Source organism: Dipodomys merriami, unplaced genomic scaffold (genome assembly GCF_024711535.1).
Source record: "Dipodomys merriami isolate MVZ:Mamm:240054 unplaced genomic scaffold, mDipMer1.0.p SCAF_97, whole genome shotgun sequence".
NCBI lineage: Eukaryota > Metazoa > Chordata > Mammalia > Rodentia > Heteromyidae > Dipodomys > Dipodomys merriami.
In genome coordinates this window covers 65,297-92,640 of record NW_027206590.1, presented here as the reverse complement: position 1 = coordinate 92,640, position 27,344 = coordinate 65,297, and the positions used below count along the sequence as shown (strand labels likewise).

Sequence of the window (27,344 nt, the reverse complement as noted above, 5' to 3'; positions counted from 1 at the left end):
TTAATACAAAGCTGTGTTTCTTTAGAACAAATGACAAAGGAGGGAAAACGCTGCTTAGATCTAAACAGAGCAGCCTTGCTGCTCACACACAGCCCCAAGAAGACCACACGTAGAACAAGAAAAGCTCGAATAATGGTTTTAAAAAATGTGTCGCCATTCTCATTTGTCTTTGAAAGAGGAGCTGCATTAATAGAAAAAAAACAAGTAATAGATTAATAGAAAAATTAATAGAATTAAATTAATAGAAAAACAATAGAATAGAAAATAGAATGAATAGAAATTAATAGAATTACTAGAAAAACAACAATAGCTTTTGAAACATATGGCGGTGTCTCACTCTCAGCCCGAATAGTCAGTTCATCCCGTGGGTTCTTGGTGAGCATCAGGCTAGTGGTGCAGCCAACAGGTGGGCAGGTGGTCCTGAGTTCCTAGCCTGGGATGACTCCACAATGAGGGAAGAGTGGGCTGCCAGCAGCTGGAGGGTATTGACTTCATAGTGAAGATGGAGATGGAGCTACCAACTCACGTCCAGGGCAGAGAGCAGTTCTGGGTGGAGAGTGGCAAGCCCAGTGGTCAGGGGTCTACAGCATATGTTGCTGCATCTTTAACACCAAACCTAATGCCTGGCAAAGTCCAGTAGCTCAGTACACATAATGGATAGATGGATGGTGGGTAAGTGGATAGAAAGATGATCAATGATGGATGGACTAGTGAATGGAAGAATAAATGAATGCATGGAGTATGGATGAGTGGACCCATGGGGGATGGATGGAGATGTGGAGGATGGATGGATGGATAGAGGGAAGGAATGAAGTATAAATAGATGCATGGGATAAATAGATGTATGGATGAATGGACACAGGAGGGGTAGATGGAGCCATGGGGGATGGATGGAGCCATGGGGGAAGGAAGGAAGGAAGGAAGGAAGGAAGGAAGGAAGGAAGGAAGGAAGGAAGGAAGGAAGGAAGGAAGGAAGGGAGGGAGGGAGGGAGGGAGGGGGCAGGGGGGGAGGGAGGAAGGAAGGAAAAATAAATGAATGGCCCCAGTGGTGGGGAATATATGGATAGATGAGTATATGGATGGAAAGAAGAGAGCAGGAAAACAAAGCCATCTATAGAAACCTGTTAAGAGTGGTTTCTGAGCTAGGGGTGATGGCTCACACTTGTAATCCTGGCTACTCAGGAGGTGGAGTTCAAAGGATCACGGTTCAACAACCACCCAGGCAAAAAGTTCAGGAGACCCTCATCTCAAACAATAAATGCTGGGCATTGGGGTTCACTCATGTCATCCCAGCTACAGGAGAAGCATCAATGGGAGGACCACAGTGGAAGCTGGCCAGGGCATAAATGTGAGATTCTATTTGAAAAATAACTAAAGCAAAAGGGCTGGGGGGGGCATGGATCAAGTAGAAGAATACCCATTTGGCAAGCATAAGATCCTGAGTTCAAATCCTACTCAAAAAAATTTTTAAATGGTTTCTCAAAGAAAGAGGAAAGGGTCTCCACCTACTTAGTGACTTTGAGATGACATTGAAGCAACCTAGAAAAATGCCCAGCTGCCACCAGCGTCACTACCGGCAGCGGCAGGATGCACTCGGGGAACCCATTCCCAGTGGTACTTTGCATCAGGTCGGCCTGCACAGCCCCCTTGAACTGTCCAAGCCAGGATTTCAAACACCATGAAGAAAACTGCTTAACACTGACACAGGACTATAGCAAGGAAACACATAATACAGGCTGTGCATGTCCAAGTTGTTAAAAGTACGAAAAAAAAGCCTAGAAGAATATTCACAAATCCATCCATCACTGGGTGATAGATTTGCTGGTGGGCTCTAGTTTATTTGACACCGTGTTTTTGTTTTTGTTTTGTGCCCATCTGGGGTTTGAACTCAGGTCCCGAGCACTGTCCCTGAGCTTTGTTTTCCTCCTCAAGGCTAATGCTCTGCCTCTTGAGCCACAGATCCACTTCTAGCTTTTTGGTGGTTAGCTGGAGATAAGAATCTCATGAACTTTCCTACCCTGGCTGGCTTTGAACTAAGATCCACATATCTCAGCCTCCTAAGTAGCTAGATCACAAGTGTGAGCCACCTGCACCCAACTTCCATATTTGTGTGTGTGTGTGTGTGTGTGTGTGTGTGTGTGTGTGTGTGTGTGTGTGTGTGTGTATTTGGAACAAAAAATGTCTTATGCAATAAGTGTCTCCTTGATTCTAGACACAGAGTTTGAAACTGGCAAGAAATTTCTATATGGTGGGAGCAGGGAGGAAGAATACAGGGAACTCTCATATTTGTGAGTTCCATAGCTGTGGACCCAGCAAACTGGGGGTTGAGGACGTTTGAGGGGAAAATTACATTTTACTGAACATGTACAGGCTGTTTTCCTAACTTATTTCTCTACATAATATAGCACACCCATGGATGTGATATTTATGACTCAAAAGTCTACAGGAGAAGACACATGCGTTGCATGTGAGTACTATGCGATTTATCTATTTCCTTGAGTCAGAGTCTCAGTATGCCCAGGCTGGCCTTGAACTTGTGATCTTCCAGCCTCAGCCTCTGGACCAGGGTCACCATGCCTGACCCTGGAATTTTAAATGCAGGACCTTGAATAAACTCTCAGACTTAGGCGTATTTTATGGGTCCTGGATCCCCTCTTCTGCAGATACTAAGGCCAGTGGCAGTACCCTTCGCTAAACCACAGATTCAACAGAGCACCCTAAGTCTGAGGAAATATAGGGGTACTGGCCAGGGGATGGGCAAAGGCTGAGTGCTCCCAGTGGGAACCTCTTTGCCTTTGAATAACGTGAGAACATCTTCCCCTTCCACACAGGGAGATGATGGATGGCTCCCACGGGTGGGAGGGAGAGCGGGGCAGGGCCCATCCAACAGGCTCCCCCAGGCCTCTAGAAGAAAGCCTGTCATATTGCCCCAAACCCAGGTCTGACCTACCTGGAGCTCTCCAGAGCCTTTGCCCATCCCCTGAGACCCAGTGCTTGCTGAGGAAACAGTTCACGTTCGTGTTCTCTCTTTGGACATGGAGAAGAGCAGTTATGCAACTCAAATCACATTAAATAAATGAATGGCTCCTGAGCAGGGGTGGGGGGGGGACATAACATGATTTCTAATTCCCACAATGCCTCTGGGTTTTTCTGTTTCAATTATATCATTTATCAACCCCTTCTTGGGTGTCAGTAAATCTCAGCATTTGGAGACCCATAAACATTAAAATAAGAAGCTAGAAAAGTATTAGTAAACCAATTAAAACCCCAAGTAGCAATAAAAACTCTCCTTGCCTTATGCCTAAAAAGCAACAGCCCCTGCTCCTCAGAAATTAAGTAAATACTCCGTACCAGCACTTTTTCCAAAGAGCTTTTTCTTTCTTCTTCCAAGAGTTTCTCAACTTTCCCATCTGGCACCTTGGCAAGCACGGAGTCACTTGCATATCAGGTAGAAAGGATGAAAGAAATCTACATTTTTCACCCCAGAAAGCAAGCGTGATCAATAGTTGGCTGCCAAGAGTTGAGAGATGACTTAGAAACCATATCATCTGAAAAATATCTAATTTGAATCACGACTAGGAATTGACTATCACTTGAATGAAATTTAAAGGGTTTTCTGAGCACAGTGATTCAAGCCTATCATCACAGATACTTGAGAGGCAGACACCAAGGAACTGAAATTCAAGGTCAGCTGGGAAAAAACAAAAAGAATGTGAGACTCCACCTTTATCCATGGGCTGGGCATAGTAGCATTTGCCTGTCCTCCTGGCTAAAGTGACACATGTCTGGCATTCCAGTGATGTAGGGAACAAAATAGGAGGATTACTGCCCAGGTTAGCTTGCGCATAAAGCAAGATCTTATCCATAAAAAAAGAACACAACATAGCTGAGCAAATGAGTTGAGGAGGCGGCTCTGAGTTCAAACCTCAGTCATGGAAAAATATTTCCCCCCTCAAAAGATTCATTAATTATTAACCACAAATAATAGGGACAGGGAACTACAAGACTCTAGAGTTTGGTGATTTACAAAGCACTTTCACTGAGCTACCTGAGCCTAATGAGGTTGGAAAGGTGGTAATTATTTCCATTTGAAGGTAGGCAGTACTAGGGGCTGAATTCCAGGAGTTCTACTGTCCCCAGTCCCTTTTTTGCTTTCATTTGTTTTTCAGATAGAGTCTCCAATTTTTGCCGAGGTCAGTCTTGGACTGTGATACTCCTATCTCCACCTCCTGAATAACTGGAATTATACAAGTTCACCTCTATGCTTGGCCTATTTCTGATTTTTAAAACAAGCCATCTGAGGCTCAGAGATGTCAAGTGGCCTATTCAATATCACACAGCTAGTGAAAGACGGTACAGAATTTGACCCCCAGAACTTGGGCTTTCAGTCTGTTTCTTGACTTCCAGGTGGAGGGTGAGACACACATACGCCAGGCAATGTCAGCAATGCAGACCCTTGGACTTCAGTTAGTTCTGTGGCCAGCTGAGTTTATATTTCTATTCCAATGTCTTTCTGCTCTCCATCACCCCATCCATCTGGAATGCACTGAGTCATCTCAAAATGGGAACCGAGGCTCAGGATGTTTAACTCAGAGTAACATCCTCCTTTTGCCAAGATCCCATGCTCTAATCTTGACACAAATAGAAAGAACAGGTGACTTCTGAAAAACGCAAGGAAGTACAAACACTCGTAACCTCCAACTTCCAGAAGACTGTCCAAACTGCCTATCTGCCAGGAAAAGCACACTTCACTGGGGGCCGCTACATTGTGCTCAGCATCACGCATGTGCAGGGAAGCCCCAGCCATCCTGTCAAGGCCCGGGAGGACACAGAGACAGGAGAGCAGATTGGAACAGCGGACACGGCCACCAAATGCCTCCTCCACCCACCCGAACCTGTGAGCTACGGTCTCCACCTACTCATCCAAGCCCAAGGACAATGACAAAAACCAGGTGTCGGCTGAGAGGCAGCTTGGATTTGGTCGGCACGGAATGGGTGTTCAGATATACCCAACTCCATTGTGCTGCCCTCAGAGGCGTGGAGGAGAGGTCCAGACTCAGGGCTATTGGGCATGTGGATGGGCATATAGATGTGGCCACCTAGGGTCTCGTCTCTTGAATGCTGAGCCACCCCCTCCCACTCCCAACTGCAGAGATGCCACAGGGCAAAAGCCACTGAACTCCCAAATGGAAGGGACTAGAAACCTCCCCAAGACTCTGTCCAGTCTCAAGTGTTCTTGGAATCGGGCAGAGCTAGACTCAGTTTATAAAAGATGGAAAGAAGAAAGTCACAGCCATGTCCTCTTTCCAGAGCAGGGCTTGGAGTTGTCTTCTGGGAAGAGGGGATGTCGAGGAGGGGCGGGGAGGGGAAGGAATGTTTTCTGTCTTTACCGGGCATCCTGTGGGCTGCCAAGGCCAGAAGGGGATCTGACACAGGGTGGAAATTTCCTCCAGGTCTTTCTCTCCCGCTCTGGGCACAAACTTGTCTTTCAAGGGCCTCGTATGAAGTGAGCTCTTACACCCTCTGTACAAAGTTGGCTTCTCTAACACGCTGGGAATAGCAGCCACTCCCACAGCCAGGTTTTCTCCCTGGGCTGAAGAACCAGGCTACCTTCAAGAGAGGCGGTGGCTGGCCACCTAACCCAGATGTTCCAAGAGAGGCATTCCGGTGCCAGGCCCAAGGAAAGGCATGGCCACATCGGCACAGGAGCTCTACGCGCAGGCTTAAGGCTCCGCTGAGCTTCAGGGCCTGGGGCCTCCCCTGGTTCTGGCTCAGTCCCCAGCAGACTTCACCGGGGCTAAAACCAGGCCAGTCATCAAGACTGCTCCCGCAGCTATGTTCTGAATACCTATGGTAAGGCAAGGGTCTGAGGAGGTGTGGGGATACAGAGAGCAAAACGATACGGGGCCTGGCGGTCACGGCCTCCAGTCCGGACAGAGGTGACAGTAAATTTCTAACGGACACGTGCAAAGCAGTAAGAAAGGTTGGGGATGTAGCTCAGAGGTAGAGAGCATTTGCCTATCAGGCAAGTCTGTCTGAGGTGTCGGATAGACACTGACACTGAACCCCATCTCCCGGTAAACGTGAGGTGGGTGCTGTCATGAACTGGGATGTGTTCCTCTAAAATCCATGAGCTGGTCCAGGAATCCGGGATCTCGGAAAGTAACTGCGTTTGGATACGGAGTCTTCATGGAGGTTCACGAACCACAGTGAGGTTTTTAGGTGCCCAGACCAATATGGCGGTGTCTGCACAGGGGCCTCTCTGTCAATCATGTGGACGTCTGCTCCACAAGGAGACAGGCCTGGAACCGCTTCCCTGCCAGGTGGAGCCACTGCCAAGGACTCAAGGACTTCCAACCTCAGAACTCCGAGGAAAGAGCTGGCTGTGGTTTAGGTCCCCAGGCTTGTGGTCCTTTGTTCCAGGAGAACGTGGCATGCGAACTCACAAGTTCTCCTCACTTCCCAGGGAAGAGATCTGCTGGGGGTAGGGAGGGGGTGTCCCACGGGGGACCCCTTCAGCCCCTTCCCCACAGCATGCTTGTAAAAGCGGCTTGTGGCCAGCAGGCTCCAAGGTTTGTTATGGTGGAAAACTACTCAGGAAGGTGGGCCGAGCTCCTGAACACTGCTCACTCTGTTTCCCTGCTACCTCCAGAATCCCCCTCTGTGAGCTGTAAGGAAAGAAAGCGGGGCTTTATTCGGGCTCAGGCTCCCTCGGACGGACGTCACACTCCTGCCTGGGCCAAAAGAGACACAGTTGTTCATTGAGCGTGTTCCTGACACACTCCTCAGCCGCCGGAGCCCGGGGACCCTCAAAAAGACATTTGTGCTCTTCGTGATGGGTGTGCTCAGGGAGCCCCCACCCTGAGGAGCTGTGTATTCAAACACACCAGCACTTGGAAAGGCACAAAGTGAAGCCTTCCAAAAGCCTGGCCATGTAAGACAACGATCGCCCATTTCCCAAGCTACGGACCTCCACGGGCATGGTTTCCCATAGGCTGAACACCAAAGGACCGACAGGAGTAAGTGCTCTGCCAGTGACCCCACTTGGAACGAGGAGACGGTGACACCCGCCATGTCGCTCTTCCTGAAAACTGCACTACCCGAAGAGACAGTTCCTGAAACACCTCGTGTTCTCCTATGTGAGTGGCTGTCTGTCACCGAGGAGATGGCCTGGGTCATAGAGTCATTTTCCTCACTCCCACCTTCCCCCACCGCACTTTCTCTTCAAGCTCAGTCTGAAAAGACTACCTGGAAAATTCCAGAAATATCCCGTAAGTTTTGAACTCTAGGCCATTCTGGGTGGTGTGAGGAAACCTCTCCCCTGTCACTTAATATCCATCGTGCCAATGTAAAAACTGCCACAGGGTTGCAGTGATTGTATTTGAGTAATCCTTGTTCTACTTAATCCTTATTCTGCCACTTCCTTTCTACTTCATAATGTCTCAATGTTCAGATTTTTTTTTTTGAGTGAGTGTGCTTGAAGGCTTGAAGGCTTGATGCTACTTAAAGAAGGGAAGATTCGGGGCTGGGAAGGTGGCTCAATGGTACAGCGCTTGCCTTGCATGCCTGAGGCCCTGGGTTCGATTCCTCAGCACCACATAAGCAAAAAGAAAAAAGCCAGAAGTGGTGCTGTGGCTCAAGTGGTAGAGCAGTAGCCTTGAGCTAAAGAGCTGAGGGACAGCGCCCAGGCCCAGAGTTCAGGCCCCATGACCGGACCCAAAAAAAAAAAAAGAAGGGAAGATTTGTTTTGGCTCACAGTTTCCAAGGTTTCAGGGTATAGTTACATGGCTTCTGTTCCCAGGCTGTGATGAAGCAGAGCCTCATGGAGGACTGTGAGTGCTGAGGCAAAGCTGCTCACCCCACGGCAGCCAGGAAGCAGAGAGAAGAGAATGGGGCAAGGGACAAGACTGACATAGCAAAGGCATGTCCCTCATTGACTAACTTCCTCCATGGAGGCCCCTCTCCTGATAGTCCGTTCTGCTATAAATTCACCAATGAAGTTAGGGCCCTGGTGATCCAATCACTCCTCCAGGGCCCATCTCTGAACACAGCCGCACCAACTCATGAGTCTCTGGAGACACTGGATAGCCAAACTGTAGCAGTACTCAACTTCAATTTGTGGCCTGAGTGTCTGAGAGCCTAGCAACCTTACCTTACCACACGAAAAACAGCAGAAGGACATACAGGGAGCCCAGAACCAGGGACTCTCTCTCTCTGTCTCTCTCTCTGTCTGTCTGTCTCTAACTGGCTTTATGTGGATCCATCATATTCTATACCTGGAGACTAATCCAGTATCTAGGATTTGTTCCAGTCCATGGGGGCAGGGCAGGGCAGGGAGGGGTGGGGGTGTCTGGCTGTCCATCTTGGCCCCCTGCCAAGGGTATAGAAACACAAACACAGCCCCTCTTGAGGTTCCCACCCATCTGGAATTCCAGGCCCAGAGCAGATGGCCCAGGTTCAAATCCTGGTCTGCTACTGCCTGCTGTATAGTCATGTGTGAGCCCCATCATCACCTTGGGCCTCTAGGTCCTCACCAGAAATAACTAGAGTCATGGACAGGACACATGAAGTTAGGTAAGGTAACCAGAGGGAAGGAGGGAGCCACCCAAGTCCATCGACAGATGAATGACTACAGAAAACGTGGTAGGGCCTAACAATGGATAACATTCAACCTGAAAAAGAAGCAAGCTCTGTCATGTCCAACTCTGGGGAACACCAGGCTAAATGAAAGCAGCCAGTCACTAAGAGAAAGTACACAACTCCACTTACAGAAGGTCCCTGAAACCAGGGACCCACTGGAACAGGAGGGAGAGTGGAGGGAAGGAGGGCACGTGGGGAGCTGCTGCTTGAGGGCTAGAGAGCTTTAGTTTTGTGAGAGGAACAAGGTTGGAGGATCTGTTGTGCAACCATGGGGGAACACTTATCACTGCCGAAGTGCATGTGTAAAAACAGTCAATTCTATGGCATTAAAAAAACCCCACCACAATTATTAAGGCCCCAGGTGTTGTAATACTCATGCCTATAATACTACTCAAGAAGCCAATTTGGAGAGTGATGATTCAAAACCAGTCTGGGCAGAAAAGTAGGGGAGACTTTGTTGTCACAATGACCAGCAAAAGGCTAGGTTAAAGGCATGGTTCATGTGGTAGAGCACCAGTCATAAGCAAGCTGAGTGAGTACCAGAACCCTGAAGGGACTGAGTCCCTTGGTGAAAGAACTGGTCATGAGGCCCAGGACAGAGTAGCCTGACCAAGATGGAAAATGGGACCTGGGCGTCACTGTCCCAGGTGTGGTAGGGGACACATCTCTTTGGGATGCTTCCAGAGTTGGGGGTTATGGCTCAGGGCCAAAGCCAACAGGCCTCCCCAAGCATGCTTCCATGTATCTGGGAACTGCTGCTGCTTCTCCTCCCAGATGGCCAGCCCTTCTCAGGCTGGGTTGTTAGTCCAATGGTGGTGTTAGTCCTGGATCTCAGGAATCTATCCATTTTCCCCACCATGGCCCAATGAGAGCGCAGTGAATAAATATAGTAGCCATAAACGATTTTCTAAACAATCCTGAGTGTGAGCTCTGTTTCCAAAGGCCACCAGGCAAAACATACATCAGTGACCGCTTGTTGGCAAACAGGTAATACTTCCTATGGAAGATCCTATCTTCCATCTCCTAGCCTGCCGGACACCTGCCATATCTTGCACCTCGAGGCCATGGAGGTGCCTTGAGGGGGTGGGAAGGGGGTGGGGTGGCTACTTTCCCTGCATAATCTGATCAATTACCCTGCTGTCCACAATTGCCCAGTGACAATTTTAGTGATTTGTCTATTATTCTTCTGGTTTAAATTAAACCAAATGTTTGATTGCTCTGAAAAGGTAAATGACAATGAAATAATAACGACAATGAAATATCCACATTTCTCGTGGATCTCTACAGAGTTGAGGGTGGGAAGGAAAGATGGGACCCTCCATGGGATGAGACCGTGTTTTTTTTTTTTTTTTTTTTTTTGTCGGTCGTGGGGCCTGAACTCTGGGCCTGGGCGCTGTCCCTCAGCTCTTCAGCTCAAGGAGAGCGCTCTACCACTTGAGCTACAGCGCCACTTCCGGTTTTTTGGTGGTTTATTGGAGATAGGAGTCTCACGGTCTCTGCTGCCCGGGCTGGCTTTGAACCGAGATCCTCAGATCTCAGCCTCCGGAGTAGCTAGGATTACAGGCATGAGCCACCAGTGCCCGGCATGAGACCGTGTTTTGTGCAGTCACTTGAGCAAGTTTCTTGATGCCTCAAATGCTTGCTAAGTGGGTATACTTTTCCTGCTCTACAGAGAAGGAAACTGAGGCTCAGGATAATCAGCTTCCTTCTAGAGTTCGTGGGGGAGAAAGACAGAGATGGAGACTGCATTAGATGCTTCTGCATAGCTGTGACCAAAACACCTGAGGGAACAACAGATGAGAAGAATCCACGGGCTGCAGACCACGGCTGCTTGGCCCTATGCCCTTGGTGGCTGGAATGTATGGAGAAAGCTGTTCACCTCACCGCAGACAAGAAGCAGAGACGGGCAGAGGAGTGCGCTGAGGTAATATACAACCCCCAACAAGTCCTTAATGTCCCCTTCTCCCAGGGAGGCCCACCTCCTACAATTCCCACCACCTCCCAAAACAGCGCCACCAGCTGGAGACCATGTGTTCAACACATGAGCCTGTGGCACATTTCGTGTTTAACCCTTAAGAGATAGAGACAGAGACCAAGACAGAAACAGGTAAACAAAGGGTCAAATTTTAGCTGTACCAGATGACTACCAGGTGAAGGGATCTTGGCAAGAGAGCACCCCAAAAAACTCCTCCAGAGAGCCTCGGAGAGCAACCTAAAACATTCCTACTGCGAGCAAGCCCCAGGCATACGGGTGAAGTAATGAGAGCTGAGATCAGCAGGAATCAAGAAACGGTAGGAAGAATGGGCTATTTTTGTTTGAAATTTAAGGACAAAGAACAATTTAATAATCAAGAAGGGTGCCAGGCTGGAGTCACGGACTCTTGTTTGTGTTTCCTCAGAAGTTTCCAGAATGACTAGAGGAGGCCTGTCAGTCCTCCCCTAGACATAAAGGTGTGACTCAAATCATGGAATTAAACAGGATTGTTCCCCAGGAGAAAGGAGAGGCTGAGTGGGGGACTCTGACCTTTTCTGTTCTTGCCCCCCTATGTCTTTTATTGGGGAGTCCTAAAGTACTGTTTTGGTTGCCATGGTGTTTAGAAACACAGCGAAGCGTGGGGCACGAAGCTGTCTTGGGGAGCAAAGATGAATGCTATTGGCCTTGAACAGCGATGTTCAACACAGGCAAATGGAACTATGCATCAGACACCCTCTTCCACTGCACAATGCAAAGCCAACCTGTCACTCTCGAGGCTCTGCATTTTCTCAGGAAGAGCCACCAATCATTTCCACATGAATGGGTGCCCAGCCACAAATCAAATCTCTTACATCTCATATTAAATTTTTTAATGCAAATAAGGAAGGAGCACAAAGTTAGATTCACTTAGAAATTAACTTGACGGTGGGATGCTGAATGGCTCTGAACTTGGCCATGAATCGTGCACTGGTCCTGAACAAATCCACACAGCAAAGATTATTAGCTACCTGAAAATAAGTCTTAAAATGAGGAATGCAAATGATGACTAAAATTACTGTGCAAAGATCTTCACAAGTACAGGCGAGCGTCCCTTATCTGCAATACATGGGACCAGATAGGTTCCAGATTTCCATTGTTTTGAATTTGGGGACTGTGACATATACAGAATGAGAAATCTCAGAGATTGGGTCTAAATAGGGAGTTCATCTATGTTTCATATCTATCTATATTTATAGCCTGAATGCAATTTACACAATATTTTTAGTGGTACCCTTTTTGGGCTGTAACAAATCACATGAGGGCAGATGTGATATTTCCATCTATGGTATCATGTTCAAAAAGTTCAGATTTTAGCGCATGCTAGATTTTACATTTTCAGGTGAAGATAATTACTACTTGTGACTCACTTATTATTATTGCAGGACAACTCACTCCATCCCCATCCTTTACTGCCTAGGGCAACAGCAATTCTGACTGAGGGATCACCAATTGTATGTAGGACCAGGGTCACAGTTCACCTTAGGTTTTACAACCAGATCCAATTCCATTTCAGAGTTCGAGTCTGTGTGGAATTGTCTCATTGGCTGGCAGGAACTTAAATGGGTAACTGGGTCTCTCTCTCTTCTTCCCTGGAGACTGAACACATGCTCTGCTCACCCCTAACCTGGTGCTTCCTTCCTGCACCCCTGTCTCCTGGGCACTGGGACTGCTTTTCCAAAATGAGTAAGAGCCCAGTACTTGGTCAGTCCTTCTAGAAAACTCTCTCACTGAATGGCCTCCAGTGAGCCAGGCATGTATGCATCATAGCACTGATTGGATTTATTTATTAGTTTGTTGTTACCTCCATATTTGGGCTTGACCTCAAGGCCAGGCCACATTTGGCTCAAAGCACTTCTGGTTAGTTAATTGGGGGTGAGAGTCTCAGTAGAGTTTTCTACCTGACCTGGCTTCAAACTGTGATCCTCAAGATCTTAGCCTCTTGAGTAGCCAGGATAATAAGTGTGAGCCACCATACCCAGCCTGATTAGGTATATTAATTATGGCACCTGGAGTTTGAAAGTATAAATAGATTAGAATTCTCCACCTAAAAGAGAAGGACAAAGCAAAGCCCACCTATAATTCCTGGAACACTTGACTCAGAGTTGGGCTAACACCTTCTCTAAACCCTGCGTTCTCTGTCCCTCCTTCACCCATGTGACACCCCCCCCCCATCCCCAGAACCATTTCAGGCAGAAATCTGAAGGATTTCTGCCATGTCCCTAAATTTGTTGTCCCCCAGCATGTAGGATAAAGCGGGTGATTTCCATTATTGAAAAAATGCCCAGCACCTTATCCTGTCATCCTGTTGTAACTTGCTGCCTTTCCTCTGATTCCTGCTTCCCCCCAGGACACCGCATTCAGGGGCTGTAGATACCTTGATCAACAACCTCCCAGCCCCAGCAGCCTCCACACAATGATTTACCAAGGTCCCTAAGGTGACCTCATGTAATCCTGTGGCTCCTGGCCCCTCAGTCTAAGAAATCTGCTTCCTGCTTCTCTCTTCGCCTATATGCCCTAACACAACACACCTCACCAGACAGGAGACTCTTAACTCCTGGATACCTGCTGGTTCTTTTCCTCCTTTCTTCCTCTATTTTCACTCTCTCTTCCTCCTCCTTTTTCCTTTTCCTTCTTTTTTTATTGGTGTGTGTGTGCAGAGTTGGTCATGGAGCTTGAACTCAGGGTCTAGGCCCTGTCCCTGAGTTCTTTTGCTCAAGGTTAGCACTTTACAACTTTGAGCCACAGAGCCACTTTCAGTTTTCTGGTAGTTAATTGGAGATAAGAGTCCTACAGACTTTCCTGCCTGGGCTGGGTTTGAATGGCAATCCTTAGACCTCACTCCCCCCGCCCCCACCCCCAACAGCTAGGGTTTTAGGCATGAGCCACCAGTGCCAAGCTCTCCTTTTTTTTTTTTCTATTTCTCCTTTCTTTTTCTTAAAAAATTATTATGTTATTTGTGGAAGAAGACCTTGAAGGTGACCATATGAGTTTACCTTCCTACGTTTGTTTTCAACTGTGCTTTGTCTTTTTTTTTTTAAACAAAAAAGCACTTGGTATTTAGAGTAAAAGAGATCTGAACCCAATCCTAACTCCGCTACTAATTTCCTGACCTCAGCAGCATATGGAGCCTTCCAAACTCATTTTTCCTTGCCTGAAACAGCCTCATAATAACATGTGCCTAACAGCTTGGCTATAAAAATAAGAAATACTATGTAGAAAATGTCCTGTAATGTAATACACTGACCTGTACATGGAAAATACTTAACACATTAGCTAATACTGCTACTAAGATGATTATTAATAACAGTCACCCCACATCGACTGCAAGGCAGGGGGGTAGTTGTGTCTGCTCTCACACATGGTCCTGGGACTCAATGATGTTCTGAAAGATGCTGAGGGACTGAATGTGCTTCTGAGCCTCTGTTCCATCTTCCTCTCACCCCCCCTCTACTGTCTACTGTCTTCTACCCTGCCTTGTCTCCCCAGAAAGCTGGCCTCCACAGACCAGACCAAACCAAGCTCCCTACTGGCTAAAAATGGAAGACAGAAAGGAAACCGAGGAACCGATGGGCCTGGGGGATACTTTCCATGTCTCTTCTGAAGTTCGGAAGCTCGGTCACCCTGTCTGTTCAGGCCTCAAAGGAGACAATGTGCTTCCAGTCTAGGGCGGGGGAGGCTCAAATCCTGCTGTTTCCTGGTCCCCCCCACATATCTCCATGTGTGAGTGCTTTCCCCAGGTCTCCAGGTCCAATTCTGTTTCCCGCCAGACCCTGCTAGTCTGCTAAGTCACTATGACAATTCCTGCAAGAGACAGAGAATGGTGGCTAGCGGGGACAGCTTTGGGTATGGCCCTAAATAACTTCTCCTAAGTTGTGACTTTTGAGGCCCGGGTTGGACTAAGCGGAGCCCCAGATGGATTAGGCACCTGTCCCCCATCCGCTGTACTTACAAATGTGCATCTCCTGTAACAGTAAAGCAATGGAAGCAATCTAGTTGCCCGATGAGAGGGGCTTGGTTAGGAAGCACCTGAGTCAGAACCATGATGACAGAGTGTCAAGGCTCCCAAGTGGCCCTCTTAGATGGTCTTCATTTCCTCATGTTCATGCCTGTGTATAGGCCTGTGACCTGTGCCTGCAAAGAATGCTGTCCAGGTCTCACCCATGACTCCCTGGGCTGGGTCCCCAGAAAGACACAGCATCCACCTGGCTCGCTTTCTCAGACCGATCACCCTGGACAAAGTCACTGCTTTGTGAAGGTGCTCAGCAGCCCAGTGGGCAGGCCAGGGGGGAAAGGTATGGGCATGACCTCCAGGTGAGGACACCATCTTGAACATGGATGCTCCAGCTCCAATTTAGCCTTCCAGTGACTGTGGGCGCAGCCAACATCTGGGCAGAGGTCATGTGAGAGCCCAGATCCCCCTTAAGTTCATGACTCTTGGAAAGGGTAAGAGAGAATGAGGAGGGTGGTTTTAGGCTGAGTTTTGAGAGCAGTTGATTATATTAAAAAAATAACATATAAAGGTAGACTCAAGTGGCAGAGCACTAGCCTTGAGCCAAAAGCAGCTCAAGGACAGCACCCAGGCCCTGAGTTCGTGCCCCAGGACTAGCACAAACAAATAAATAAAATACAAAAATAACCTATAAAGCTAGGTGCCAGTGACTCAGGTCTATCATCTGAGCTATTCAAGAGCCTGAGATTTAAGAAATACAGTTTGAAGCCAGCCCAAGCAAGAAAGTCAGTGAAACTGTTATCTCTAATGAACCACTAAAAGGCAAGGTCTGGATCTGTGTCTCAAGTGGTAGAATGCTAGCTTTGAATGAACCTAAGAGATAGCTCACAAGTCCTGAGTTCAAGCCCCAGTACATGCACAAAAAAGACAACAAAAACACACACCCATACATATTTATTTATACCATAAATATATATACATGCCATATATCTATAAATATATATATGCACACCCACATGTAGGTAAAGAAAAAAGATCTTATTTTGGAACAACACTTAGCAGAGTGATACTCCCATTAATTTAAGTAAAAATAACCCTGTATTGGGTTGGGAAGGTAGCTCAGTGGTAGAGCACTTGCCTTGCATGCATGAGGCCCTGGGTTCGATTCCTCAGCACCACATAAGCAGAAAAAAAAAGCCAGAAGTGGCGCTGTGGCTCAAGTGGTAGAGCACTAGCCTTGAGCTGAAGAGCTGAGGGACAGCGCCCAGGCCCAGAGTTCAGGCCCCACGACTGGACCCCAAAAGAACAAAACAAAACCACGGTACAAGAAGTGCTCTCATTTGGGGGAAAAAATGTATTTTTTGGTATATTCATCTAAAAAGATCACAAGAGGATAAATTTAAATGTTTATACTATTTTTTTGGGTAGGGAAATTAAAATACTTCTAATTTTCTTTCAGTTCTGTATTTTTTTCCAAAATGATTACTTTCTAAGCTGAAAATAAGTATAGCTTAAAAATAGCTTTCTTTACATCACCTTTTCAATAACAATAAAAGTATTTTTTAAAATAGCTTTCCTGGTATATATTTAAGTGGAAATTTGTTTTACATAAAGTAAAAACATTTAAGCCTTTTTTTTTTTCCCCAGAAGGAACCCGTTGACTCCCAATAGGAAGAGTCAAAGGTGATTGTCTGCCTGCCAACTCCCGCCCTCCTTCCTGACCTCACCTGGCTCCATCCCCATAGCTCCAGCCTGGCTGGATAGCTACAGGACTGCTATCAGTCCAGGGACCTTGGGGAGACTCTACTTGCCACATCACGGTGAGGGGCTCTTTATATCAATACTAGAGACGGAACATGGGCTTCGTGCTGCTAGGCAATGGGCATTTTCTGGAAGTCTTCCTGTGACAGGCAGTTTACCTCCAACAGGGAGCACCCTATCTAACTGCTGGCAACTCTCATTGTTAGACAGGGCTCAGCAAGAATGAATGGGCATCCCTCTTACTGCCCACCAAATGAGGGACTGGACAGCTAACCCCATGACAGTGGAGCTGGTGAGGGCATGAGAGGACAGGAGGTAAGGGAATCTTCTAGAAGCCCTGGCCCAGGTTATGAGTAGATTGTAGCTGTTAGGATAAAGATCCTGGCTGTGTAAACACATCTGCTCTGGTGCTGATGTTTTATTTTCTCAATTGGGGTTTGTTTATCCTTCCATTTCAGAGTTTAATTTCCTTTTAATAAAGCTCTAATCTTGTCTTGGCTCACCTAATGGGAAAAGGGATTAGTCTACAGCTCAGTTAGGAGGAGACAGAAGGAAGGTCTGCCCCCAACCCCCACTCCAGACCAGGCACAGTGGGGTGTGGAGGCACCCCCAGAGCTCAGGCAGACAGACAGCAAACTTAGGAGGCGCCAGCAAAGAGGGCAGCCATGGGGCCAGCCCACCTGTGACCACTTCTGCCCCAGCCTAGGCCGTGTTCCAACAGAAATATGTCCACCTAAGAAGAAAAGGGAAGCCTGAGCTCCAGTCTTGACCTACCTCTGACTCTGTGATGAGAACATTCTAGAACTTCCTTGACCCTTGGTTTCCTCATCTGCATGACAGGGAAGAGAACTGGAGATGCAACCCCAAAAGATTGTTCCAAGCACCCTCAAACAGTCAAGAAATACAAATCAAGATGGCTACTACTATTTAAGTAGAGGGAGCTATTTTTTTAATTTGTACTATATTTTAATTTTTTGTTATTATAAAGGTGATGTATTGAGGGGTTAGAATTACATAAATCAGGTAAGGAGTACATTTCTTTTCTTTTCTTTTCTTTTGTCGGTTGTGGGGCTTGAACTCTGGGCTTAGGTGATGTCCCTGCGCTCTTCAGCTCAAGGTGAATACTCTACCAGTTGAGCCACAGTGTCACTTCTGGCTTTCTGGTAGTTTATTGGAGATAAGAGTCTCATGACCTGCCGGGCGCTGGTGGCTCATGCCTATAATCCTAGCTACTCAGGAGGCTGAGATCTGAGGATTGTGGTTCAAAGCCAGCCCGGGCAGGAGAGACCATGAGACTCCTATCTCCAATAAACCACCAGAAAACCGGAAGTGGCGCTGTAGCTCAAGCGGTAGAGCGCTCGCCTTGAGGTGAAGAGCTGAGGGACAGCGCCCAGGCCCAGAATTCAAGCCCCACGACCGACAAAAAAAAAAAAAAAAAAAAAAAAGAGTCTCATGACCTTTCTTGCTCAGGCTGGCTTTGAACTATGATCCTCAGATCTCAGCCTCCTGAGTAGCTAGCTACACTGATGCCCAGCTAGGAGTACATTTCTTTTTGGACAATGTCACCCCTTTCCTCTCTGTCTCTCTCTCTCTCAGTTTTTCCTTCCTGTTCCCACCCACAAGTTGTATAATTGTCCAGTGAGTACCATTGCTGCATTTGTTCACCCTCTGTCCCTCCATTTCTGTGCTCCCCATTTACCCTCCCAAAGAGAGATAAATGAACCAACAAGACAAAAAGAAAACAAAACAAAAACAGCAACAAAGAAAAATAAACTCTTGTTTCCATATCCTGGAGTTCATTTTGATTTGATTTGCTATGCTCAGAGGTACACAGGCATTGTGCTTTTGCATTCTAGAGGGAGCTATCTTAAATAATGTGTCCACCTCAGGTGATCATGATAGGCAAGTCAAGCATCTACACCAGCACCCAAGGATGGTCCTCACAATCATATCTGCCAACTCTGCCTTCAGACTGTCTCCAGGTTCAGCCTCCACGGCATCTGGCCCACACTCTGTTTCAAGGAGAAGGTCTGAATTGGGCATCTATTCATTCTTCTCTAACCTATGCCACTCAGTCCTTCCCTTGCTCCAAGACAGAGCCACCAGCCAGGAGTCTGAGGCCAAGGCCACAGGGTGGATGCTAATGGCAGGTCTGGGACTCACCCTCAGTCCAGAGTCAGGCCTTTTCCTCCTTCCTAGTGTTGCTCACAGGCCTTTAAAAACATGAAGCAAGACAGTGCCACATGAAGGAAAGCATTCCAGCTTGGCAGGTTGCCCAGGCAGCACCACACCAGCTGTGGGAAGCCCAGGTGCATCTTTTCACAGATGTGAAGAGCAGCTCTGCCTTTGAAGGAAGAGGCTGGCCACATGTCAGGCCCTGCAGGCTGGAAATAGCATCTAGCCTGATGAAGAATGGAAGCAAGAAAAACTCCTTAAAACATGACTGGGGAAAGATGTCAGTGAGAGAGTTGATGCATGGCATTGTAAGGGATAGAGAATCAAAAGGCAGAGACAAAACAGCCCAGAACATGAAAAGTAGGGGCAGGTACCTGTCAACTTCTACAGACAGGTATTCATAATGTCTCTGGCCAGGAGGTAACCATAGAATGCATTTTCTACCAGCCTCTAAACAGTAGTAAAGGCTGTGATTAGTGAGTAGAGGCTCTCTCTCAAGAGGAAGCAACTCACCACCATACAATTCAAGGACAAATCCCACCAAAAGCTTCCAGTCAGAAACCGCCAAGACCAGCAATGTCTACCAGAGATGGTCAAGGTCAGGAGACCTGGGGGAGGGAGGATCCCTTCTTTGTGAATCCCACCCCCCTACACTCCAGAGAAAGCAAGATGACTCCAATTGCTTCCTCTTGCTACCAGAAGAATAAAGGTCACAGAAAGACAGATGCAACTCTGAGAATTTAGTCCCAGAAAGCCACGGAGCCACAGAGTAACAAGACCAGGAAAGACACTTTACACTGACATTTCCAAGCTTCCTACTCCCAACCTGACATTTCTAGAAGAAAAAAAAAAAAGGATTCTCAGCCTGAGTGCCAGAATAGAAGCCGTGTGCATGGCTTTCTGGATCTGGGGCCTGCTGCTGGCATTTGGGGTCTGTGCAGCTCAGAGTCTCTGCTCTGTGAAGACTGCCAGTACTTTGCTGGGGCCAGGAAGCAGACACAACTGTGGGAAACGAAATTGGTCTGATGACGTGACTTGTAAGGCCTAGACCTGGGGGACAGAGAGACATCCCCTCAATGAGCCACAGTGATTCCTGAAGATAACCACCAAGGTGATAACAATATGAGGATAAGAGCAATCTTCCAATACCAGTCCCAGCAGAAGAAGGCTCTCAGAAGAAATGTAAGCAGGGTTTTATGTCACCCTACCCCTAACCTGGCATATCACAGGACTGTGGTCAGAAAGCTCCTCGGTGACCTCCCAGGTCAGCAGGAAGATCTGCGAGTCACTGAATAGTAAGTCTTCATCATACTGCCACAATGACTTAGAATACAAGGCAGGGATTTGGAGCTGCTCTGGTCATTGCTATGACACAAAGTATCTATAATGGGGCCTAGTACATCATAGGTGCTCAATAAGTATGTGTTGAGTGAGTGAAGGAAATGCAAAGTGGGTTGGGCTGTAGATCCCAACATGCATGAAGCCCTGGGCTCCAATCCCAGTGCAGGAGAAGGGGAGAAGAAGGGAGAGAAGAAAAGGAAGAGGAAGGGGAAGAGAAGAGTAAACAGTGAGAGCGTTTGAGGAGGGGATCTCAGCTGAGTGGGGTGACATGGAAGCTTTCCAGGGAAAATGGTGGAGATGCTCTGGGCAGAGGCCCGCAAGGTGGAGATCAGGGATGGGAGGATCGCCATGCCAGGATGATGTCCCTGTGGGATGGAGACTCTGATGCAGACAGGGGCTGGATCACTGGAGGCCACATTCCAAGATGCCTGGGAAGCCTCACCAACAACAATGAAATCAGCAATTTTGGAAGCCTCTAAAATAAGGAAGCGTTCACATTCTTCCACCAGCCACTAAGATCATCTAGATCTATAGACTAACGTGGGCCTTCTTTTTCATTGCTTAACAGGAGTCAGCAAAGAATCATGAATCATCATCGCAAGTGGGATTTGTGTCAGGGGAGAATCACTAGCTGGAGCCAGTTGGTGCAGCTGTGCTAGAAAGAACATGCATGATGCGCAGGGCAGCCCAGAGCTCTGGGGAAGATGGCGACGTTTATGAACGCAGTCCCCGCTCACGAGCATACCACAGAGGGAGGGCCAGCCTCAGCCCCACAGCACCAATGACAATCCCAGGGTTCCCCTCTGCTGCCCAGCCCTCCCGCCACACCATGCACCATACTGGCCCCTTGGTCTTCCTGGCAGGGGACTACAGGAACCTCTTCCTCTACTTCCCACCCTGGAACAGACATCTAATATCAGGACTGGATTGCTTCAGTGTCCTAGGAAGCCAATGGGGATGCTTGTGTCCTTCTCCTACCCTTCACCTCCCCCCCCCCAAAATAAGAACAAGAAAGGGAAGCATCTCCCATGAACACTGGGGGTGGGGTAGGAAGTTCAAGTCTCCCACACTGAGTCTGTAGTAAGTACATTCTAAATAAACCCAAGTCACCTTCTCACCTTTGTACATGCTCTGCCCTCTTTTGCTGTTGTTGCCTGGGAGGATTTGAACTCAAGGCCTTGAGATCTCGTTCAACAATTTTGCTCATGGCTGGTGACCGTACTACTTGACTTATGCTACCAGTCCATCCTTTTGCTGGTTAATTAGAGATGGAGTCTCATGGACTTTTCTGCTCAGGCTGGCTTTGAGCCAGCATCCGCCAGGTCTCAGTCCCTGAGTAGCTGGGATTGTAAGTGTGAGCCACCGGCACCTGGCCACCCATTAAGAGGATTCCCGTTTCTTCTCCTATACCATTTCCCTAGTTCTTATGTGCAGGGTTCAAGGCAGAAAAAAAGCACCCTCACCAGGAGCTTGGTCCCACAGCCTCTCCACACTGCAATGTGGGGACCTAAGGATGGGGCTGGACTTGGCGGCCTGATGTGTGGTGAGGTGGTCTGTTTCGTAGCCACACTTTCCTGCTAAAGTTGATTCCCTGAGGGGTGGATTGATGCCACACTCATTTTAGCTCTTCCCTCCCCTCGGCTGTGCTGTGAGCCTGCAAGTCTCAGCCCATCAAAGCGGAGTGTGGTCCAAATGTGGAATTCCCCAGCAGGTGGTGTAATTAGGGAGAACTCCCAGGAAATGAGGGGCCCTGGAACCACCAGCTTGGTCAGTATACAACCTGAGCACTCACACAAGCCTGGATTGGAAACGTCTGAGCTTGGTTTAATGCTCTGGTGTCACCGTCTTCAAATTCTTTTCCTATTCTCCTGTCCTCCTTTTCCTCTCCCCCACCTCCTATCTTTCTTCCTCCTCCTCTTTCCTTTCCCTTCCCTTCACTTCCCTCCTCTGTTTTAAGACAAGGTCTCTCTATGTGGCTCAGACTGGCCTCAAATGCTTGGTCCTCCTGCCTCAGCCTCCTGACTGCCAGGACTTGGGGTATGCGTACCACACCTGACTCCCAAAATTGTCCATCATCTTATAGCTAGGTCAGAATGTAGTCAATAGCTCCCGGGGGGAGAGAAGAGCTACAGTCAGAATGAAGTCTCAGGCTTTGGTGAGTGTGGACCCTAATTCCACAGGTTGACACAGGCGGAGGGCTGCTCCGGAAGAGGCCATTCCTCATCCAGTGTCATCTCTGGGCAGGGGAGGAAGCCCCGCAGCTGAGAAGCAGGGAACAGCAGCAGGCACTGGAAGCAGCGCACATAGGCTCCGGGGTTGGGCAAGGAAGGGTACTCAGCGAGTCTGTAAGACATGTGTGGGTGTCTGGGCAGGGTGCCAACTGTATCCACCACCACTGTGATTAAAACTACCAGATGCAAACTACCATCTCTAAAGAAGAGTCAATGACTGGCCAGCCTAGAAAGGATCTCAAAGGGGCCAGACGTGGCCCTAGACAGCCACCTCCTCCATCTCTCCCCATCCTGCCCAGGGCCTTCGCTGACGTGCCACTGTCAACTTGCTACAGTCTCTTCCCCAGCTGAACTCTCTGATCCTGGCTGCCAGAATCCTAGATGGAGCCGCTAATCTATCCATAGAGCCCAATCTGCGTATGCACATGGCCAACCCTGTCATGGATTGTGGGGAATGGTGAGCGGCCCTCACACCAGGCATAACGGCTCCCGGTTTCAGGAGAAAGCCTTCTCTTGGGGGCGGGTGTGAGCTTGAGGCCCCTCTGCTCAGATACCCAGCTAGGCTCATGACTCCAACTCTGGGGACATCCATCTTGATCAAGATCCCCGATGGAAGGGATCTGCGCTGTCTGCAGAGAGGATGAGAACATTAGGCGGTGCTTTGAGATGTTTTTAGCAGAAGGAACTAAGCGGGGGCACGTGCATCCACTTACAAACCAATTTGCGGGTGTAACTGGACCCGCCTTGCCATCCACCCATCCATCCTTGCGGTGCACAGAGGAAGTTGTCAGCTCTTGTTCTGCAGCGGCCGGTTGACAAAAGCTCCCTGGCTCTTCTCACATTTCACTTCCCCGCCTGCGGGTGGGCTGGAGTTCTAAGCATGGGTCCCACTAGTCTGGTTGGGGCTTATTATCGTCTTCAGGGTTCTAACAGCTGATATTTATCAAACACTCACCACCTGCCAGGAATAGTTTCAGGCAGTTTCTACAAATCAACTCATTCGATCTTCACAATATGCCCTAGGGAATGGGGAATGGACACCAAGAAGTTACAAAAATTACCAAAAGCCACACAGCTAGTTGTGCGGGAGACGGAATTCTCACGCAGGCCCTGGGATCTCTTCCTCTGCTATTATTCATTCCCTGTGTCATCTTGTGTCTCTGATGGTGAGACTATGACAGGATATCACTAATGGCAAAGGGGAAAGACCTTGTAGCTGTACCTGCAGTCACCAAGGCTGTGGAAATGGGCCTTCACCATCTAAATAATCTCATAGACAAAGAAAGGCTGTAAAGGTACATATACCAGCTACATATACCAGGCTCCAGAAAGCTCTCAGCCTAAGACTGAATGGGAATAAGCAGACAGGAATAGCATCTGCAGAGGCCCTGTGGCAGGGGAAGAAAACAGTGCAGCAGGGAAATTCCATCAAGTCCTGCAAAGGCTGAACAGGAAAAACAGGCCCAGGATGAGGATGAAGAGTGAGAGAGGACCAGCTCTGTGGAGACACAGCACTGAGCCTCTTCCAGCAAAGAGGAAGAATTCAACATCATGTTGCTCTGGATGATGGAAACACGTTTCACTGAGCACCAGTGGCCCAGAGTCAAAAATTCTCAATCTGAGAAGGAAACTGGAAATGCTTCCAGACTAAACACACTTTGATAGCCCCCTGTTGTGCCTGACAGCTGAGAATAGAAATCTTTCGCCCTTTTCCTTTTCTTGAGTATAAAATTTAAAAAAAAAAAAAACCCACCACTGGGCACTGGTGGCTCATGCCTCTAATCCTAGCTACTCAGGAGGCTGAGAGCTCAGGATCATGGCTCAAACCCAGTGTGGGCAGGAAAGTCCATGAGATTCTTATCTCCAATTAACCACCAGAAAACCGGAAGTGGTGCTGTGGCTCAAGTGGTAGAGTGCTTGCCTTGAACTGAAGATTTCAGGGACAGCGCCCAGGCCCTGAGTACAAGCCCCATGACCGACCAAAACAAACAAACAAACAAAACCTCTATGAGACAGTCTAGGTGCAAGGATCGGTGTGCCTAGTGAGGGGCAGCGCTCCCTGTGGGCATGTGCTATGCTGCTGATACCCTGAGAGGAGCCAGCAGCACAGGACTGACTGTGGCCTCCTGCCTCCTACCCACCCCCAGGCTTCCCAGTGAATGCTGGGAGCGCTGAGATGGATCCACTCTGAGTGGATGGAGACCCAAAGCACTGAGCCAGGCAGCAGACAAGGGCTGATGTCACAGGCCAGTTGTGTGCCCAAGCTAAGCTACTAACCTCTCTGAGCCTTGCCTTGTCTGCCTAATGGAGCTTCTGCCTTGCAGAGCTGTGATGATGGAAATGGGGTGGGCAGAGCACCACTCTGGTGTGGGGTATGGAGCAAGTTGTGTTCAGGAAATGTCAACAACTGTTCCTCCTACAGCTACTCCTACCATATCAACACCACCTCTGTCACTACCCTCATCATCATTGTCATCATCTTCTTCACTGTTGTCACCATCGTTATCATCATCTTCATCACTGTCATCATCATCTTCATCATCTTTGTCATCATCATCTTCATTACTATCATTGTTGTCATTACTATCATTGTCATCATCACCTTCACCATTTTCACTTCTGTCATTATCACCATCAACATCATCTTCATCATCACTGTCATCATCATCTTCATCAGCACTGTCGTCATTGTCATCATCATCATCATCACTATCATCATCTTCATCTTCATTATTGTCATTATCATCTTATCATCATCATCTTTGTCATCATCGACATATCATTGTCATCATCAGCATTATCATCATCACCATCATTGTCACCATCATCATCTTCATCATTGTCATTATCATTGTCATCCTCATTGTCATCTTCATCATCTTATCATCATTGTCATCCTCATTGTCATCTTCATCATCTTATCATCATTGTCATCCTCATTACTGCCATTATCACCATCACTGCCATCATCATCATCTTTGTCATCGTCATTGTCACCATCATCATCTTCATCATCGTCATGGTCACCATCATCATCTTCATCATTGTCATTATCATTGTCATCCTCATTGTCATCTTCATCATCTTATCATCATCATTGTCATCTTCATCACTGCCATTATCACCATCGCTGCCATCATCATCATCTTCGTCATCATCATTGTCACCATCATGATCTTCATCATCATCATTGTAACCATCATCATCTCATTGCCATTATCACCATCGCTGCCATCATCATCATCATCATCACTGTCACCCTCGTGATCATCATCATCATTATCATGGTCATCACTGCCATGCATGGAAGCTGACCCCATGCTGAGTGCGGTCCTGTTGAGGAGCACCCTGATCGTTCACAATCCTGACCAGTATTACAGTTGTGTTAGGGAGAGAACAAGAAGCCCCCAGCCCAAATGTGGAGCTTCCGCCTTGTTGACACAGCCCTGTCAAGAGGCTCCCTCCAGTCCAAGGCTATTCAACACTCAGTCATGTGTCTACCTCACTAGAGCTCTGGTTCTGATCCATTAAACCTCACAGTGAATCAGTCTGGTGTTCCCGGAGGTGTGACCCCAGGGACAGGATGTGCTGGTCTCCTGAGAAGGACTTTGCAGCCCACGTGGCCATTAGTTTGACTGAAATTCATAAACAGGCCATTTGCTTATTCCATTTCTTTGAAATCAACATGCTCCTAGTGTATGACCCAGCTACTGTGCTCCTCGGAACTCAGCCAGAGGAAAAGCTGGCATTCACACAGAAACCTGCGCACAGATGCTTGTGACAGCTTTACTCACAGCTGCCAAAGTTGGAAGCAACCAAGATGTCTCTGAGTAGGCAAGGAGATTAAGAAACTGTGTATGTCCAGGCAAGGGAATAGTATTCAGCCCTAACAAGAAATGAGCAACCAAGCCAGGAAAGGAAACGAAGCATGAGGTGAGGTGGAAGGAAACCATCCAAGTTATCAAGATATTGCCAGGGGCAACCATTGTCCACGTTATCCAAGAGACAGCAGGGATGAGCAGGTGGTGCCCGGAGAATGGGGAGGGTGGGCGGGCAGTGAAACTTCTCTATGTGACTCTATAATGTGGACACATGTCATTATATACTTAGCCAAACCACTTAGAATATACATGACCGAGAGCAAGTCCTAAACTGGGTATGGTGGCATACAACTGTAATCCTGGTACTTAGAACACAGAGGGAAGAGGATCACAAGTTCAAGGCCAGTTTGGGCTACACAGACAGATTTTTGTCTCAAAAAAAGCCCTGATGTGAACAAACCCTCTGGACTTCTTCGGGTGCTGGTGATGGGCGTTGATCAGGTGTCACAAGTATCTCATTTATACCATGGGAGGATGTGTGTGTCAGGGGGTACAGGCTGAAGAGAGAGAAATCACTGTATTTGATTTTGGTAAGAATTTAAACCTAAAATAAACACATAAATGAATGGTCTATTTTTTTTAATCCCTTATAGAAACAGCCCAGATAGCCTACAATACATGAGTAGATCTAAAATGATACAGTAGCAATACACAATGGAATTTTACACAGCCATTAGAAAGAAGATTATGCCACTTGCAAGGAAATGGATGGACCCAGCCAGGCTCAGGGAGACATTCAATGCATGTTCTCTCTGATATGTAGAAGTCAGATCTAAAACACACTGGGATATGACAAATTATTCAGGACTCTAAATACTCTCACACAGTGAGACCAAAAGAGGATACTCTTAGGAGAGAAATATTGCCTATGAGCTTCAGATCATATAAAATAATATTTATCAAAATGAACTCTAGGAAATGGAAATGAGAGGGTTTTTTTTTCTTCACTGTTCTTGCTTTCTTTTCTTTTTGTTCTGTTTGTTCATTTATCTGTCTTTGGGAGGGTAAGGGGTGGGAAGGGGAGGGAAAGGGTGGGAAAAGTGGTGAGCAAATACAATTGTACTCACTGGACATGAAATGAACTGTAAAACATGTCAGTAGGGGCAGGAGAGAAAAACTGGGAGAGAGCGAGGAAAGGGGTAACACTGTCAAAAAAGAAATGTACTCTTAGGGGCTGGGAAGGTGGCTCAGTGGTAGAGTGCTTGCCTTGCATACATGAGCCCTGGGTTTGATTCCTCAGCACCACATTAACTAAAAGAAAAAAAGCCGGAAGTGGCACTGTGGCTCAAGTGGTAGAGCGCTAGCCTCGAGCTGAAGAGCTAAGGGACAGCGCCCAGGCCCAGAGTTCAGGC

General features: G+C 47.7%; 1 protein-coding gene and 1 long non-coding RNA gene across 3 annotated transcripts in view; one reads left to right on the top strand and one right to left on the bottom strand.

Annotated features, from left to right (window-relative positions):
• LOC138821964 (carbohydrate sulfotransferase 11-like) overlaps positions 1-27,344 on the bottom strand; it is a 100,860-nt gene that overhangs the window by 55,838 nt on the left and 17,678 nt on the right. The window lies entirely within an intron of this gene.
• LOC138821972 (uncharacterized) lies at positions 528-4,564 on the top strand. 2 transcript variants are annotated; one of them, XR_011370279.1, is made up of 3 exons: positions 528-672; positions 2,406-2,467; positions 4,408-4,564. It is a non-coding gene; the product is annotated as an uncharacterized lncRNA (long non-coding RNA). The 2 variants fall into 2 exon arrangements; XR_011370280.1 differs by lacking the exon at positions 4,408-4,564 and adding an exon at positions 4,170-4,252.